Here is an 18,098-nt window from a genome sequence, read left to right as displayed (position 1 = left end):
AAGCACCCAGGTGATGCCCAGGTAATACTGATGGTTCTAGTCCCAGAAATACACTTTGAGTATCAAGTAAAGCTTCCATTTTTTATAGAACTATTGGTCTTCCCATTAGAGCAACACAAACTTTTTTTACCTCCTCTACATTGAAAGCTTTCTGAAATGACTTTCTGACATCAGGATAAAGTGGCACACTAAACACACACCTTAGTTCTGCTACCTCCCCAAATCTCATTAACATAATGATAAAAAGCTGGGTTTTATTCTTTTAGACACAAAGACAGAGTGGAAAGAACAGTTACAAAATGTGGAAGCTAGAAAGTAAATGGATAAGAGGTAACTGAACAGCAGACCTGGGAAAGGTGGCCCCTTATCTGCCACTAGGGAAAGCCAAAAAGGAACTCATCACAGATTCTGTAGAAACACTCCCGGAGGTAAAGGGAGGGTAAAGTTAAGGCTAAAAACAGTGGGAGTCTACTTAGGTCCTAATCCTCTAAATACTGATATACCTCCACCCCTACCTACATGCTGGAACTTCCAGAATGCAGGCATCCTCCACAGGCAGGTGGTTCAAATGTTCTTCTCTGGAGAATCTGCCCAGCCCCGGAGGGAAGGCCTAAAGATAAAGACAACAAGCCCAGGACATAATGATCTGACTAAAACTATTTCGTAACTGTTGAGAGGAGGGACGGAAATGGCATACATGTGTGGTAGAGGCAGGCGTGTGTGGTAGAGGGAGGTGGAGAAATGAGTTAACATTCTCTTCTTCCATGGTAAAGTGTCTAGGCATAGGCATTTAAATAATGCCTAAAACTGAAAACTGACCACAGAAATATCAGTATGTCATTTAGAGACAAGGGATGTAACTACCAGCAAGAGTCATCTTACTAACAAGAATTGAAAGCAGTCATCTCTGGGGAGCAGGAAATGAGCTGGCGGGGGTGGGGAGGAACTGATGTTTTTTTTTTTTTTTGTAACAGGCCCATAGCACTATGTCCATGTATAACCTTGATAAAATTTAAAAAAAATTAATTACTACAAAATACAGTAGTACACCGACCCCATCCATGGTTTTGTTTTCCAGGGCTTCAGGAATGTGGGGTCCGTAATGGCCCAGAAGCAGATGATCCCTAATGATTCGTCAGTAGGCCAATAGTTGCCAAATGCTATATCACAAAGCCTATGTCATTCACTTCACTGCATCTCATTGTATAGGCATTTTATCATCTCAAATCATCACAAGAAGGATGAGTGCAGCACAATAAGATATCTTGAGAGAGAGACACCATGTTCACATAACTTCTATTCAGTATATTGTTATAATTGTTCTATTTTATTACTTATTGTTGTTAATCTCTTACTGTACCTAATTTATAAATTAAACTTTATCACAGGTATATATGTATAGGAAAAAACATAGTATATATAGGGTTTAGTACTATCCACGGTTTCAGGCATCCATGGGGGGTCTTAGAACATATTCCCCACAGATAAGGGGGGGAACTACTATAAAATGTAATGTCCATGCTTTAATTTTTTTCTTAGATAATTCAGGACATCACAATAAACACCACTGACTTGTGCTATCTCCTCAGCATCTAGGACCTACAATGAAGCAGGATGTTGAGGATCTGGGCTCCGGAGACTTTGAATCTCAGCTTTACCACTCACTGGCTGTGTGACCTCTCTGTGCCTCAGTTTCCTCATCTGTGGAACAGATAATAATGGGATTATTTTGCAAAAACTGAATTATGTGATACCTATAAGTGCTTAAACTAGTGTTCAGCACATAGTGCTCAATAATAGCTATTTTTAAAGTATGTTTGCCCCTGTAATAAATGCCTCCTGACCACTGCATTGATTTCATCTTTTACTCATTTATACTTCATTCTCCTTGCTCCCACCTTCAGCCAGATGTCCCTCACCATAGTAATCCCTGTGCCTTTCTAGAATAACCCCTTCCCCTTCCAGTGTTCAGTTTCTAATTGACAAGGCACCTGGAAACCAAATAATCAAGCTTATTAAAACTGCATGTAAAATGGAGGAAACTGGGCGCCCAGGAATGTCCTGAAAACCTCTCTGTGAGGCAGATCGGCAAGTTTCAATATGAGCCCTCAGAACCCTTTGGGCTTACTTCCTAACTATCAACTGTGGGTCAGTGCGCTGGGTGACACTCAGGGTAACCAACCACCTCAGTTTCCCCAGGATTATCTTAGTTTTAGCACTGACAGTCTTGTACCCCTGCACACCTCAGTCCCAGCCCTGAGAAGATTACCTAATCCTTCTGAGCTTTCTTCATCATCTGTAAAATAAAGGATAATATCTACTTTAAAAGTCTGGTGAGAATTAAATGAGAGAATGTTTGTATACTTCCTGACACATAACAAGCTCTCAATAAGTGGTAGCTCGAGCTACTGTACTAGTTACATATTATTATCCACTCTAATATCAGTGGCAAATCATTCTTAGATACCTACCCTGTAACTTGGTTATTTTCTTACTGGCAAAAATAACTTGCCTTATATACAGTAGATATCAGGAGACTGAAATGTGTGCTTTTGTGAATTTCCTTCTGCCCTTGCCCTACACAATTTTATTTTAGGAACTAAGACATATTAGAGAAATTTAGTATTTCAATATTGCTAATTTCTCCACTGGGCAAAGTCCTAGGAGGTTCTTGCCATCTTTTGACACATGCATCTTTTTTATACTATGGGAGACCTGGGGTATTTATGTCAGTAGCTGCTTCCAAACCTATGGACCAATCAGCAAGCCACCCCACCAAGACAGCCATCAGGCATCACACCTGACATTCTTTTTAATTTGCATCTTACTTTTTTCCTTCATAATGGAACCAAATCACTCAGTGTCCTAATGGATTGACAACTCATTCATTAAATATGTCAACTCCATCCCTGAAAAATAAGGGATCTATGTTATCATCAAACAGATGAAACACCATTTCTGACCTCAAAAGCTGAAGTAACTCATTATTCGATAGATATTAATTACAGCCTGGAGGAAATTGCTCACAACTGTGCACCCCATCAACACAAGGGTGAAGTTGCTATGAGAAAAGTTGCACAGTTTGGGTAGATAGCAGGAAGGATCAAGTTACACAAAACCAAAACATGGCCTGGGAACCCTGTGAGAGGTAGAGCAGAAATGTAAGACACTGCTTTATACTGGCTCCCAAACTCCCTCCTCCCATGCTCATATTGTTCTGCCAACATCCCTAACAAGGTGCCCAAGGCCTGTGAGTGCATGAAACACTGGAGACCCACACAATCTCATCAAAACCTTGAGGAGCACCCAGTTCCAACCACTGGGGTTGGAGCCAGGACAGGATTTCGCCAAGCATGGTCTGCAGCCCACTGATAGCAGAATCACCTAGAGTACTTCATGAAAATCCAAAGTCCTGGCTTCCATCCAGGCCTCTAAATTAGGATCTGAGAAAGAGACTAGGGAATTTACATTTATAAATGCAAGCTTCCCAGGGGATTCCCAGTTATCTATAATAAAGTTTGAGAGCAGCTGTTCTAGGGAGACAACAGATAGCAAAATGCACAATTATAACTATAATTGTGTCAACCTGTAGGGAAGATCTTGTTTAACCTCTACCAGCCTCAAATTCCAAATCTGTAAAATAAGGATAATAATACCGACCTAGCAGAATGGTGGTGGGAATTAAATGAGATAAGTAATCGTCTCAAACATGGTTCCTCGCACACAGCAGGTGCTCAATAATTAATCGCTCCCCCTCCTTTCTTGTGTATGTCTTTCTGATGAAGATTTATAACACTAGGCCCTGTTTTGAATAAATGTCACCAAAGAAAGCAGATGACTAGTTTTAGTTGAGCCCTTGATGTTAAAGAGTCACCAACTAAAAGGCTGAGGCCAGCTGCTTTAACTAGAGGTTGGACCACAAAATGTACCTATGGACAGTGGTTCTCAAACTTGAGTGTGTGTCAGAATCTTCTGGATGGCTTTAAAATAACAGACTGTGGGCCCTGCCTCCAGAGTTTCAGATCCAGTAGGTCTGGACTGAGAATCTGCATTTCTAATACGTTCCAGGTCATGCTGATGGCGTTGGTCCCAGAACCACACTCTGATGGTCATTCTGCAGCCCCAGAGTCTAAAATCAAATTGATCTGACACTTGGTGGTAAAAAAGGAAAACTATGCTGTATGCATTTCCTGTGTGACACCAGACTGCTTAGTTACAAGTAAATAAAGAAAAAAGTAATAAACCAGCAATTTCTGAAGTGGTATTGCCTCTGAACCTGAGAATCTTTGCTGCAATATTTTGTGAACAGCAAGGAGAGAAGCCTGGGAGATTTGAGTGCCATCTCCCTGCTCACCCGATGTGTGACCCTGAGTAAAGCACTTGATCTCTCTGAGCCTCAGTTTACTTATCTGGAAACAGGGGTGGGCTCAGTCACTAGCTCCCAAACCTGGTCATATACCATCCATCATTTTGGCAGCATTTAACATTTTTTTCATGTTAATTTATTTTTGAGACAGACGGACAGAGTGTGAGCAGGAGGGGGGACAGAGAGAAAGGGAGACACAGAATCCAAAGCAGGTCCCAGGCTCTGAGCTGTCAGCACAGAGCCCAATGCAGGGCTTGAACCCATGAACCTGACCTGAGCGAAAGTCACATGCTTAACTGACTTAGCCACCCAAGAACCCCAATTTTGGCAGCAGTTTAAAGGACACATGGATTCCTCAGCCCTGGCTGCAAACTAACGAATCAGTATTTCCAAAGGAGAGAGTGAAAAATGTGTGGCTTTGTGTGAGTATGTTTTAATAAATCCCCCTGTGTGATCTTCACAGGCAGCCAGTTGTGAGGAACCATTACCACGGTGATCTTTCGGGCCTCTTCCAGCAAGATATTTTTGATTTCTAAGTCCCTGTGCCCTGAGTCTGTGCTTACCAAGTAGCTTTCTTCTATTATATTTGCTCCGCATGGAGTTTTACTACAGGAAGCAAGTACATTAGTTCTCAAAGAATCCAGTCTGCTTAACAATTCCAATTATCATGTATTAATAAACTAGTGTTCTAGTTTTAGTTTAAAAAATAAAATAAAGGCCAACATGTAAGAAATACAGGAATTTCATAGGACTGAATCTGTAAAGCAATCTTCTCTAACACCAACTGCTTACTTTCTGTCATTCATTCATTAACTTAGCATCTGTCATGTACCAGGTATGATTCTAGGTGTTAAACACATAGTAGTTCACAAAACAAAGTTTCTGTCCTCATTGAGAGAACATTTTAGCATGCAAAGAGAGGCAATAAATAAGTGAACATAAGGATAAAATAATTTCAAACAGTAATAAATACCATGAAGACAATAACACAATCATAGGATAGTGAGTGACCAGAGGCCACTTTTAATAGTCATCAGGGTGAAAGTCATCACCCACCTCTTTTTTTTTTTTTCAGTTTATTTATTTTGAGATAAAGAGAGAGAATGTGTGTACACACGAGCCAGTGAGGGGCAGACAAAGAGGGAGAGAGAGAATCCCAAGCAGACTCCACGCCATCGGCCTGCAGCCTAATGCAGGGCTCAATCTCACTAACCGTGATATCATGACCTGAGCCGAAACCAAGAGTCAGACACTTAACTGACTGAGCCACCCATCCGCCCCCATCACCCACCTCTTTGAGGGGGTAATATTTGAAATTAAGTCTGAATGATGCCAAGGAAATAGTCACATGAAGATCTGGAGAAAAACACATTGAGGGCAAGACGTTCTGAAGAAGGAATGTGTTTGGCATTTCCAAGGAACAGAAAGGAAGATGAGGCTGAAAGATGAAGGCATAGGGATGTGAGGTCATGGAGTCCAGCAGGGCCCAGATCATGGAGACCTCTACAGACCATGGTCAGAACATTTGAACCTTATACCAACCGCAGTAGCAAATAGCAGGGAAATTTAAAAGAGAAGGAAGATATGATCTGATTTAGATTTTTAAAGATCACCAGCTTTTTGCAAGGAACGGGCTGTGGCAGGAGCAGGGAGTGGGGGGCAAGAATGGGACCAGAAAAGCAGCCATATACAGAAGAAATGATGGTGGTCTTTAACTGAAAGCTGGCACATACCCATAGCAGGCACTCATATGTTTCTGGACGGCTTTAACTTAAGTTAAAATCATAATATACCTGGGTGGCTCACTCAGTTAAACGTCCAACTCTTGGTTTCAGCTCAGGTCATGATCTTACATTCGTGGGTTCAAGCCCTGCATTGGGCTCCATGCTGAAAGTGCAGAGCCTGCTTGGGATTCTCTCTCTCTCCCTCTCTCTCTCTGCCCCTCCCATGCTCGTGCTCTCTCTTGCTCTCTCAAAATAAATAAATAAACTTAAAAAAATCATAATATACTTGTTTCACTTCCTGTGATATTTCAGAACAGTCAAGGAAAAGACACTGGTTGTTAAAATTCCATCTGAAAGTCATTTCGTTTAAACAACAAAACAACACAATTTTGTCTTGCCCATCTTACACCTGGTTACAATCAAGAATGATTAGCATAGGGACATGGAAAGAACACAGTGGAGAAACGGCTGACAGGCCTGTCTTCTAGAACCTTCTCTGTTATCAATCTGAACCTCTTCTGAATCTCTGAGGTTACCTGGTTTCTAGAGTGCTTACCAGCCCTTGAATTACGTGATGCTGTAAGTTTAATAAATGTGGTGTCCTTACCTGGGTGGCAAAATGGGCTGATGACTCAGGGTAGGGAGTTTCTGTTGTTGACTTTTAACCTTTCAGAGAAGCTACAGTTAATGAAGGTGTTAATGAAGACACTGTCCACTCTTACACTTTCCTTAGAAAACCCTAATGTCCAAGGCAAATCTGAAACAAGGGTATGGTTACCGGCTGGAAATTTGGGGAGCAGACGCTCTCAGTCAGCTGAGAGCTCATCATGCATAGGTGCTGAGAGCACAGGTCTCTGAGGAATTTAGAGGCCAAGTCTTCAGTCACAATGCTCTCTGTGGGTTTCTAGCAGGCTTCCACCTATGCTGAGTCATGTGGCAGACTTGCTACTGACAGCTGTCCCCACAGGGTCCATTCCTCTCAAACGGTCCACCTGGTACCTCTACAAGGATCTCCTCCCATGTGATCCCTGAGGGCAGTGGTTTCTCAGTCCAACTGCACATCAGAATCCTTTGTGGGGAACTTTAAAAACAGTATCAATACCTGCGCCCTATTCCACATTTAATGACTTAGAATCAGGGTAAGGGAGAGGTAACAAACACAACAATGGTGGAGTCATGCTTAGTTAACTTTACATGATGGAGAGAACATGTCAGTCATGAAACTGCAGGCCAGGGAGATTCAATGATTTGTCTAAGGCAGGGCTTCTCAGCCTTGGCACCATGAACATTTTGGGCAGGACAGTCCTTTGTCCTGCGGGGCTGTCCTGTGCCTCTATCCATTAAATGCCAGTAGTAACTCCCCAGCTCTGACAACCAAAACTATCTCTAGACACTGTCAAGAGTCCTCAGGGGAGGAGGGGGTCAAATCAGCCCTGAGAACCCCTGGTGCAATATCACATAGTAAATTGTCAGCCATATTAGAGACTAAAACCCAGCCTATTAGTTCCCAGCTATGTTGGCTCCTCCACATTCACACAGGAGTTCCAGAACACAGGTATGAGTCACTCCCTGAAGAAGCACCAAAACCCACTTCATGGCTTTCTGTGCCTAAGCAGAGCAGGGCAATGGAGACTTGGCCTTGCCCCTGACAATGGAAGCCTAGTCAGGAACAGCCAGTAGCTTGTTTGGCCACATTTGGTCTCTAGTAACTGACTGGAACAATGCCTTATCTTTTCAAGGGCTGCTAGACCTTTTTACTCATTCTTGGAGTCATTCCCTTGTAGTAGTGAGATTCATTATGAAAATTAATCACATTTTAAGAAACAAAGAAATCCTGACCACCACCATAGATTAAATTTTAAAATTCTTGGATATCTAAGGGGCGCTTGGGTGGCTCAGTCGACTAAGCATTCAACTTCTGCTCAGGTCATGATCTCACAGCTTGTGAGTTTGGCCCCACATCAGGCTCTGTACTGACAGCTCAGAGCCTGAAGCCTGCTTTGGATTCTGTCTCCCTCTCTCTCTCTACCCCTCTCCCGCTCTCACTCTGTCTCTCTGTCTCTGTCTCTCTCTCAAAAATAAATAATAAAACATTCAAAAAAGTTTTTAAAAAAATAAAAAAAATTAAATTCTTGGGTATCTCAAAAGAACATTTAAGTCATGATCTATTTCTATGTGTCTTATTCCTCCCCATATTAGGGCTAGTATAACAAGAATAAAAATGCCTTATCATAAAGTTTAGTTAGCTGAGACCCTGTCTGTGTTCTTAATGATACAAATACACAGGAGATAAGTAACCAGTCATACCCAGATAGGATTTGACCAGCCAACCATGTGGTGGGATCAGGGTAGGATGGATAAACTACAGTTAATAAAAATGAACAGATTTTTCAGTCTCTTGGCAACCAATTTTATTATTATGCTTTGACCTGGCAGCTGGTAAGGCTTTATATGAATTAATCAATTAACCCATGAAAAAACAAGATTAGTGGCTCTGAAATATGGCACTCTAGTGGCAGAGGAAGCATGTTCATTTTCAAAGCTGCTTTCTTAAATAGGTACACATAAGTTTTAAATAATAAAAAAATAACCCAGTGTTTTATAACAACACATCTCTAAAGGGTAAGTCACCTCTATCTATCTAATACATTTGTCCTCACTATATATCTTCCGTATTTGTTCTGCCACAAGGCCAGGGGGTGAGAGGTTTCATAGGAGTAGGCCACAAAGCAAGCAGGTTGTCAGTAAGACAACACTTGGTTGTTGTGGACTTAAAAAAGCATCAAAGTATCTTATCATAAAAATTTTTAAGGGACAAAAATATTAACAAGACCTCAAAAGGAATAAAAATACATTGAATGACAAGCTTTCTGGCATTGTCACAGGGAATACAACCAAATGGTGGCTTTCAACAGTCATATGGATCTCAGAGAAAAGACAAGGGTGTCTCATGTGCCTGCCACATTTGGATCTGGAGACTGGAAGGGACAGCATGATAAGGGAGTGATCATGGGAGAGTGATAACAGAAGTGATTAAGGGTGGGAATTGTTGAATCACTAAATCGTGCACCTGAAACTAATATAACACTGTATGTTAACTATACTGGAATTAAAAAAAAAAAGTGATTAAGGGTCAACATGAAAACCTAGAAGAAAGAAAGAAAGAAAGAAAGAAAGAAAGAAAGAAAGAAAGAAAGAAAAAGGAAAGAAAGAAACTTACAAAGTAACATATCTTATGGGAGACATTATGCAGTAGACCAACCACTGTGCCTGGAATTTCAGTCCTGACTCTGCCAGTAACTCTGTGATCTTACAAAGTCACTTAATGTCTGCGGATATGAATTTCCTTATTACAAAAGACTAAAGTAAAACTCAATCTTCTTCAACTTCCTTCCATTTCTTATACTCCTTGAGTTTATGAGTCCTCTCTGTCCTTAAAGATTTTATTTTTTTTAAGTAATCTACCCCCAACTTGGGGCTCAAACCCACAACCCTGAGATCAATAGTCGCACACTCCACCAACTGAGCCAGCCAGGCACCCCCTCTCTGTCTTTAAGATAAACACACGTATGGTCACCAGAATGAGCCATAGCTCAGTCATTCTTTGGACATTATCATGATCAATGCATTTCCTACACATAAACATGGGTTTACCAGACTAGAGTTGCCAGATTAAATACAAGATACCCAGTTAAATTTGCATTTCATAAAAACAAGTTTTTGGGGGGCACCTGGGTGGCTCACTCAGTTGAGTGTCTGACTTCAGCTCAGGTCATGATCTCACAGTCTGGGAGTTCGAGCCCTGCATCAGACTCTGTGCTGACAGCTCAGAGCCTGCAGCCTGCTTCGGATTCTGTGTTTCCCTCTCTCTCTGCCCCTGCCCTACTCATGCTCTGTCTCTGTCTGTCTCAAAAATAAATGAAAACATTAAAAAAAAAAAAACCAAGTTTTTTAGTATAAGTATTTATGCAACATACTTATAGTAAGAAACTATTCATTGTTTATTCAAGATGCAAATTTCTTTTTTTTTTTTTTACTTGCTAAACCTAGCACCCTACCTCCAACCCCACATCAAAAGTTCAATTTTAAGAAACAAAAGTCTGATTCCATATATGTGAGTACTTCTGAGGTGTCTGAGGCACTAAATGGGAGGCCTTCTCAAGAATAACACATAAGGAGGGGTGCCTGGGTGGCTCAGTTGGTTAAACCGGTGATTCTTGATCTTAGCTCAGGCCTTGATCTCAGGGTCAGGGGCTCAAGCCCCATGTATGGCTCCATGCCAAACACTTTTTTATTTAAAAAATTGTTTTTAAAGAGTAACACACAGAGACAAAAATAAATAAAAGGAGAAATAGCTTTCAACTTTCTTTTTAAGCAAGGCATCAAATTTTAGTTAACAGTAAATAAAATATGAGTGTTAGTAGACCTCAATAATACAAGAAGAGAATGTGGTGTGTCTTCTGTGCTGCATGACAAGACAGGAGGCCAAACAAGCTGGATGCTCACTGCTCCACATATCTCCCTCTCTGGACATAAAGTTAATTACAAAGCCTTTATCTCTTCCTCCAATTCAGTGCTCAGGTCTGCTCCCAAGGTAATCAGCTCAAGGGAAACCAGATCATAAACTTAAACTTCCTCATCAAGAGGCAGAAGAATAAATGTGATCCAAGCAAAAACTGCACAAGGCATAAAAAGCGAAATCAGTGAAAGGGAAAAATTACTCTCTTCAGAAGGCAATCTTGTTTTAATAATGGCAACACAATCTTGCTTCCAAGGAGTTCACATTTGTTTTTAATTTAGCTTTATTGAGGTATAATTGACATATAAAATTCCAAGACATTTAAAGTGTACTTCATGCTAATTTGATGTATGTTTACATTGTGAGAGGATTCCCCCCATCTAGTTAGGGGCTCAGACTTGAAATATGCAACCTCTGTCTTATTTTGGGGGGAGGTTTCAAACACAATTTATTAGGGAAAATATATTTATATATATCCCATGTATATGTAAAAATAATCCTTTTCCATATTTTGCAAATATAGATATAGTTTAAATAATTGAAGGTTGATTCAATTTTTAAATAACTTATAAGATTAATTACCATACTCTCTAGGCGAAGTAATTTAATTCTCACTGAGAAATGGCAGTAGGAAACCCTGTTCAACTGCAGCCAATATTGCTCTATCAGAAGCAGCAGGATAAGATGAACCAAAACAAGATATTTATAGCTATTGGCTAAAAAAATTAAATGTAAGGACTAGAAGTTTCCAATGATAAAAATAAATCCAGGTTTATTCATTAACTTACTGGTACATTCAGCAAGAGTTTATTATTGAACATTTCTTTTATCTAAGATACCTTGCAGCATAAGACTCAAAAAGTAAGCCGAAGTCATCATGCTCTGCCTCCAGGATATTACAATCTAGCCATAAGACGTGTATGACAACATATACATAAACAGTTTCCAGTCTAAAGTAGTTAGGTAATTAAATGCCAAAATGTGTCTCAGAATTGCAATTTCAGTTAGAAGCCAGAGAAGGATTAATTCACTATAGTGCAAAATATTCATCAAGAAATGAATTCCATTTTCTTGAATTTGAATTCAGCACAAGAAGCGGTATCCCTGGAGACAGGTGCTGAATGCCTCCACACAGTCTGCCCAGCTACAGAGAAGAGGGCTCCCCACTGCCACTGTGATAAGAATCCAAAGCTATTCTCTTGGAGGGAATAGGAGGATAGAATAGGGGAGACATAGGAGGTATTCAAGTAACTACAGACATTGCTTCTCTTAGGTGAAGTGTGAAGGAACAGAGAGGAAGCAACAGTGGAATGATCTCCATTTCTCAGTCTCTCATTCCCTTTTCATTCTTTCAACACATATTTTTTCAGAGCTTAATATGTGCCAAAAAAACATTCTAGGTGCTATGTACACCATAGAACAAGACAAATTCATAATCTTCATGAAGCTATTCTAACAGTGGGAAACAACAGTTGTGTGTGTGTGTGTGTGTGTGTGTGTGTGTGTGTAATGACAGTGCTATAGATCCTCTAAAGAAAAGAAAACTAAGGTAAGGTAAGGGGGCAAAAAATGATAGGTGGGGTGAAGGGTGCTATTTTAGATGGAATGGTTCAAGAAAGCCTTTCTAAAGAAATGATCTTTGACTTGGATTAAATGAGTGAGAAAGCCATGCAGACATCTGAAGGAAGAACATTCCAGGCAGAGGAAAGAGCAAATGCAAAGGTCTTAAGGTGTGGGTGAAGCAGAACAAGCAAAGAGGAGGATAATGGAAGATGAAGCCACACACCACATCAGAGCCTTGCAGACCATGATGAGGATTTTTTTCTTCTGAGATAAAAAAAAAAAAAAAAAAAGCCACTGCACCATTGTGAACAGAGGAGTGAGTGGCATAATGAACTCTGGCTGCTATGTTGACTGTAGAGTGGTGACGGTGAAAGCAGGGTGGCCCTGCAGGAGGCTTTTGCAGTAATCCAGGTGACAGAAATGATAGGATCTTGGTAGAAGCAGTGGAAATGGTGAGAAATGGTTTTTATCCCATATATATTATATTTTCTCAAAGTAGAACCAGTGAGATTTACTGAAGGATTAGAGGTGGGAATGAGAAAAAGAAAGGAAGCAGGTGACTCCAGAATATTTAGTGTGAGAATCTAGAAGAGTAAAGTTGTCATTGACTTAGATGGGAAAGACCAAGTGGAAGCAGATTTGGGAGGGGGAAATCAAGAGTCTGGTTCCTAGAGATTGTGGCACACTTCAAAACCCTTAAAATCTGTTCTAAAACCAAAGATACCGATATTGAGAAGCTGATCTTACAATTCATATGAAAATTCAAGAGACCCAGGACAGACAGAACAATTTCAAAAAAAGAAGAACAAAATGGGAGGACCTCACACTTCCCAACCTCAAAACCTCCTACATAACTACAATAATAAAGATAGTATGATACTAGCATAAGGATAGACAAATAGATCAATGGAATAGAATTAAGACTCTAGAAATAACCCCCCACATGAACAGCCAACTGATTGTCAATAGAAGTGCCAAGACCATGCAAAGGGGAAAAAAATAATATTTTCAACAAATTGTGATGGGAGAATTGGATATCCACATGCAAAAGGATTAAATTAGACCCCTGCCTCACACCATACACAAAAATAAACTTAAAATGAATCAAAGATTGAAATGTAAGAGCTAAAGCTATAAAACTCTTAGAAAAAAAACACAGGCATAAATCTTCATGACCTTAGATTCAGAAGTTCTTTCTTAGATTTGACACTAAAAGCACAAACAACAAAAAAGAAAATTAATTATACTTCATCAAAATTAAAAATCAAGGCAAGCCATGTAATTTAAGAAAGAAAGGGAAGAAGAAAGAAAGAAAGAGAGAGAAAGAAAGAGAAAGGAAGGAAAGTTAGAAAGTAGGTGAAAACTAACATAAAGAATGATCTTCAGTCCAGTTCTTTCAGCATTTTATTAACCTTTCTTAATTTCTAATCATCTGCAGAACAGTTTTCCAGACTGTTTTCCCTCTAAAGCAAGTTTTTAAGAAGGCAGAAAACAGGGAAGGGGATAGCAACAATGGACTACCAACAAATTAAATCAGCAATAATTACAGAAAACATATAGCATAACACTACTCCCCCTTCCCCAACTCTGAGTGATGAGCCAAACATAAAGTGAAAATCCATGGAGTCATAAAAAACAGCTGTTAGCCCAAAGAGATAAGGAAGAAAACCCGAGGCAGAACATTCTGAGGCCATGTGGCCAGCAGGAGCCGAAAGTCCGGGAAGATGAAGTTAAGGGCTCACAAGGTTTCCTTCATTTCAGGCCTGACTTTGCTTAATTGGTGATCTACTGGGAGAGAGATAAGGATTTGGCAATAGTTACCAAAACCTGTCCTTCAGTCCTACCTCCAGTCAAGACCCAAGGGCCTGTCACCAGGTAGGGTTTTTGGTCTGACTGACAGGAGAACCTTCTCGCACCCAGCCAGTTTGCTGCCCAGACCCTCACCAACAAGGGTGTAAAGACGTTAAGTAATCAAACTGCAAACAACAGGAGGGAGGAAGAACTATGGGCAGTGCAGGAGGTCTCGGACTTTACTCCTCTCCTGCCAGAAGTTTCCTTCGACACTGACGGGGACTCTCGCGCCGGGTGCCACCCGGAGGTGACTTCAGCCCCGTGCCAACCTGGAACTGCACCTAGGCAGCACGTCGCCCAAGCTGTCCCCCACCCCCGGCGGTTGTCGACGTAGGGTCTGTGCCGCGCGCCTGCGAGAAGCAAAGCAGCTTTTCCGGCAGGCTCAGACCCCCCGAAGGGGGACGAGGAATCGCAGCCTTCAATGCCAGCCCCAGGGCCAACCCAGCCACTCGCCGGCTACCACGCTCTGCCCTCCGGGTTGAATCGGAACCCCTCGGACGCCGGGGACCGAGCAGCGCCTCCCAGACCACCCGCAGCCGCCCGGCTCACCTGGCTCCACCTCGCTGTCCCCACGCAGCTCCTCTTGCGCGCGCTCCGCGTCCACCCGTTGCCGGCCCTTTTTGGGTTCTCGGCGGGTATTTTCCGTCTGGCCCCACATCACTTCCCGTAAAGGAGAGCGAGGTGGGGGCGGGACCTCCTCTCCACCCTCCACCTCCCGCTTCCTCTTGTCACCTCAGGGAGCACTCCCGCTCGACCCCGCGAGGGCGCTTTGCGGGCTCCTCCTCGCACGCCGCTCCCAGGCCCGCAGCACCTGCCGCACCCACGCCTGACTCCTCTCGTGAGCCACGAAAAGGCCCCCGCACGCTTCCTTTGGCCCATATCAGGTCTCCAACGCCCTTTCCTGGAAAGTGTGAAACCTTAGAAAGTTGTTTTCGTGTTGAGACACAGGGGTCACATTTACAAACTTCTCTGGGGCCCGCGAGCTGCGAGGTGTACTTTGGTGACTCTCGCCAAATCTCCTCCCCCACCAAAGCCATGTTCTTAAAGGTGTTTTCCAGGGCATCATATCAGTGTCTCCACCGTAGTACCCAGGGGGGGTGCGGAGCAGCTGCAAAATCGGCCCGAGGCGGGGTTCCCGAGGCCCGGTATGCTCCTGCTCCGGGTGCTCCCGGGTCCGGCTCCCCGGGGCGGGATCTGCGCCGAACGTCCGGCTCTGCCACTGTCCATCCCGCCTCGCCAGCTTGTCACTCGGATCGGCCTGGACCTGGCCTTCCTGGGGCAAGGGAAAGCTCTGGGATTCTTGGAAATGACGCGATAGAGAAAAAGTAAACTCTGGCAGGAAAAAATATATTTCTGAGAGGAAATGACAAACGAGGTCTCTGTTCATACAGTCTCGTTCGGATTATAAAATCACTCTAAATTTTAAGAGAGAGCAATTCGTTAAAAAAAAAAAAAAAAAGGCAAACTACAGCACAGTAAAGAATAGCAGCGTGAGGAGAAATCTGCGAGCCTTTGCTGCCCCCCAGCGGCTTCCTTATTTCAGCGCGGACGGGTTTATGTGCCCCTGCTTGGAACCTGCAGCTGTGAAGCCGGTTCCCCACCAGACTACCACTAAGAGGCAGCCAAATTTCTCCTTCAGTGGCCTCGGGGTATGGACAGTGGCCTTTGGGCTTGCCTCCGTGGGCTCTTCAGGCACAGCACCTCGGAACCAAATAATTCCACTTCTAAGCAGAACCAAATGATTGAAAACTCTAATCAAGCTTCTTTTACCTTCTGTTCCATCTCACTGATCTAGGTCTACTTCCACCACAAGTTCAAGCCATTCCAGGCCCACCAGCCCAACCCCATCATGCTTCCAGTCTGTAGCCATTCACAGACTGCACTGCAATATAATTAGCTTCTCAGGTATGTGTCCAATGGACAAAATCGCTTACAGGACAAAACATATGGAATTGTGAAATATTGAATATGCATCCAATCTAATATTTCTAGGCAAATTTAGCAGAGTAATCTCAAAGTTAGAGATAACAGATTTCATCATAGGGTGATAGTGTCAAAGGACGTTCCCCAGGTAAGAAAGGCCATCATACGAGTAATTCCGGAGGCTAAGACAGGAAAAGTAGCCCCGTGTTCATGTGTAAAGGAACAGTCCTGGGAGTTACTGATCAGCTAATAATTGGAGGACCATCAATGCAGCAATTGCTAATGGCTGATATGATACAAGGAGAGTTTTCCTTTTCAATCCTCCCCACTCCTGAAGCCAAGCAGAGCTGTGACCAGGAGTTTACCTAGCAGGAGATCAAAAAAACAGACAATGGTAATGTGGCCCATTCACTATCTTTTCACTCACTGAATTTTAAATCCAGGTTAGGAATTGGAGATGCAATAGTGAACAAGGTAAATTGGTCCCTACACTCAGTGGCTTGGTAGACCAACAAGTAAGCAGGTTAACTCCAGTGTGGTGAGATAAGATCCCTGAAAATGGAAGTTAGAGTGTTACTGGGACACAAATAAGTGACACCAAATCAAAATTCCCTAGAGAAACTGTTGCATAAATTAAGAAGGATAAATAAGGTAGGAGGATAAAGAAGAGAATTTTAGGAAAAGAGAGCAAAGACCTGGAGGCAGAAGACAGCATCAGATATTAGAGCAACTGAAACAAGTCCAGAAAAGCTGAAAAACTGAGTAGAATGAATCAATCAGAGAAGAAACTGGAGGAATAGCAGAGGCTGGATTTTTAATAACGCTGGAATGATTATAATGATAATAGCTAACATTTACTGACCATTTACTACGAATCAGCCAATATACTAAGAACTTTGCATATATCCCCTCATATACTTCTCACAAGTGCCCTCTGAAATAAGTACTATTCCTGTCTCTATATCACAGATAAGGAAACTGAGCCTTAAAGGAATGAAATAACCTGATCAAGATCATACAGGTGAAAGTGGCACAGCCAGGACTAGAACTTAGAACTCATTTTCTAAATGGCTATAAGGCTAAGAATGGGTTTCAGAGGCCAATTAGCATGCTGAAATCCAAGGGATAACACTAATCTGGCTTAAGACAGTGATCATGAGGATGAAGATGAATAAACAGATTTGAGATATTTAGGAGAATAAATCAAGAAGACTTGATTGTAGATGAGGGAGAGAGAGAAATCTATGGAAATGCCCATTTCTGGTTTCAGTAACTAGGAACCATTGAGCAAAAGGAAGAGAGCCCTGTTGCAAAAGGGTAAATTTGGCCATAATGAACAAGTTTAGGACATTTTAACTTTGACATATCGGCATCAGGAGAACATACAAGTGCAACTGTTCAGTGTGCAGTTGAATAGGCTGATCTGAAGCACAGAAGACATGAACTGAAGCTATTGCACAAAGGGTACTCAAAGACATGAAAGTCATTGAGGTAGTCTAGAAAATGTACTACGTGGGCAAAGAGGGGGCTTGGTACAAACCCAGAGGATCACTCCGTTAAAGAAGTCTGAGAAAAGAGTGCCCAGAGAGGTAAAAAGAAAACAAAGAGAAAAAGTTAATTACAGAAACTAAATATATTGAATACATTTTGTGTATCAAATCAAAATCCTCTATACCACTTACTCTAGTCACAGAACTGGTCACAGCATACCTCTTGATTCCCACCCTGGGGCTTCTGTGACAATGCAGGCTGCTGCTTGAAACATGCAGAATCTCAGTTTCCAGTATCACTAATAGGGTTGAAATTGGAGGTATCAGTAAGAACTCATGCTTTTTAACACATAGACCTAGACAGGAATAGGATTATATATTGATATGCAGGTATGTATGTACTTTCCAGTAGTGTCTGCTAAGATATGCTAAAAGCAATTATATCACAGGAGTTGTGAATACACTTAGCACCCAGATTTTGATTTCTAAATACCCTTTTGCAATACAAGCAACAGGCACATGATTACATCTAAAATATCAGGAAAAATAAAACCTTAGAGCTAATAAGTGAAATAAGCAAAGATGCAGAATACAGGATCCGTTTTTTTCCCCTATACATTGGCAATGAGCTATATAAAAAAGAAATTAAGAAAAAATCCTAT

General features: G+C 41.8%; 1 protein-coding gene across 4 annotated transcripts in view; it reads right to left on the bottom strand.

Moving 5' to 3' along the window:
* RAB27A (RAB27A, member RAS oncogene family) overlaps positions 1–18,098 on the bottom strand; it is a 93,368-nt gene that overhangs the window by 62,957 nt on the left and 12,313 nt on the right. Inside the window, exons 1-2 of one of the 4 annotated variants that reach the window (XM_011282874.4) lie at positions 14,573–14,675; positions 520–610 (exon numbers count right to left, since the gene is read on the bottom strand). The exons of 1 other annotated variant lie outside the window; for it this stretch is intronic. The gene's annotated coding sequence lies outside the window, so the exon portion shown is untranslated. Of the gene's footprint in view, positions 1–519; positions 611–14,572; positions 14,711–18,098 lie in introns of those variants that run through there. 2 more of the 4 variants (XM_011282873.4, XM_011282876.4) reach the window with 2 other exon arrangements.

Source organism: Felis catus, chromosome B3, assembly GCF_018350175.1.
Source record: "Felis catus isolate Fca126 chromosome B3, F.catus_Fca126_mat1.0, whole genome shotgun sequence".
NCBI classification, from domain to species: Eukaryota; Metazoa; Chordata; class Mammalia; order Carnivora; family Felidae; genus Felis; species Felis catus.
This window is presented reverse-complemented; position numbering and strand designations above follow the sequence as displayed.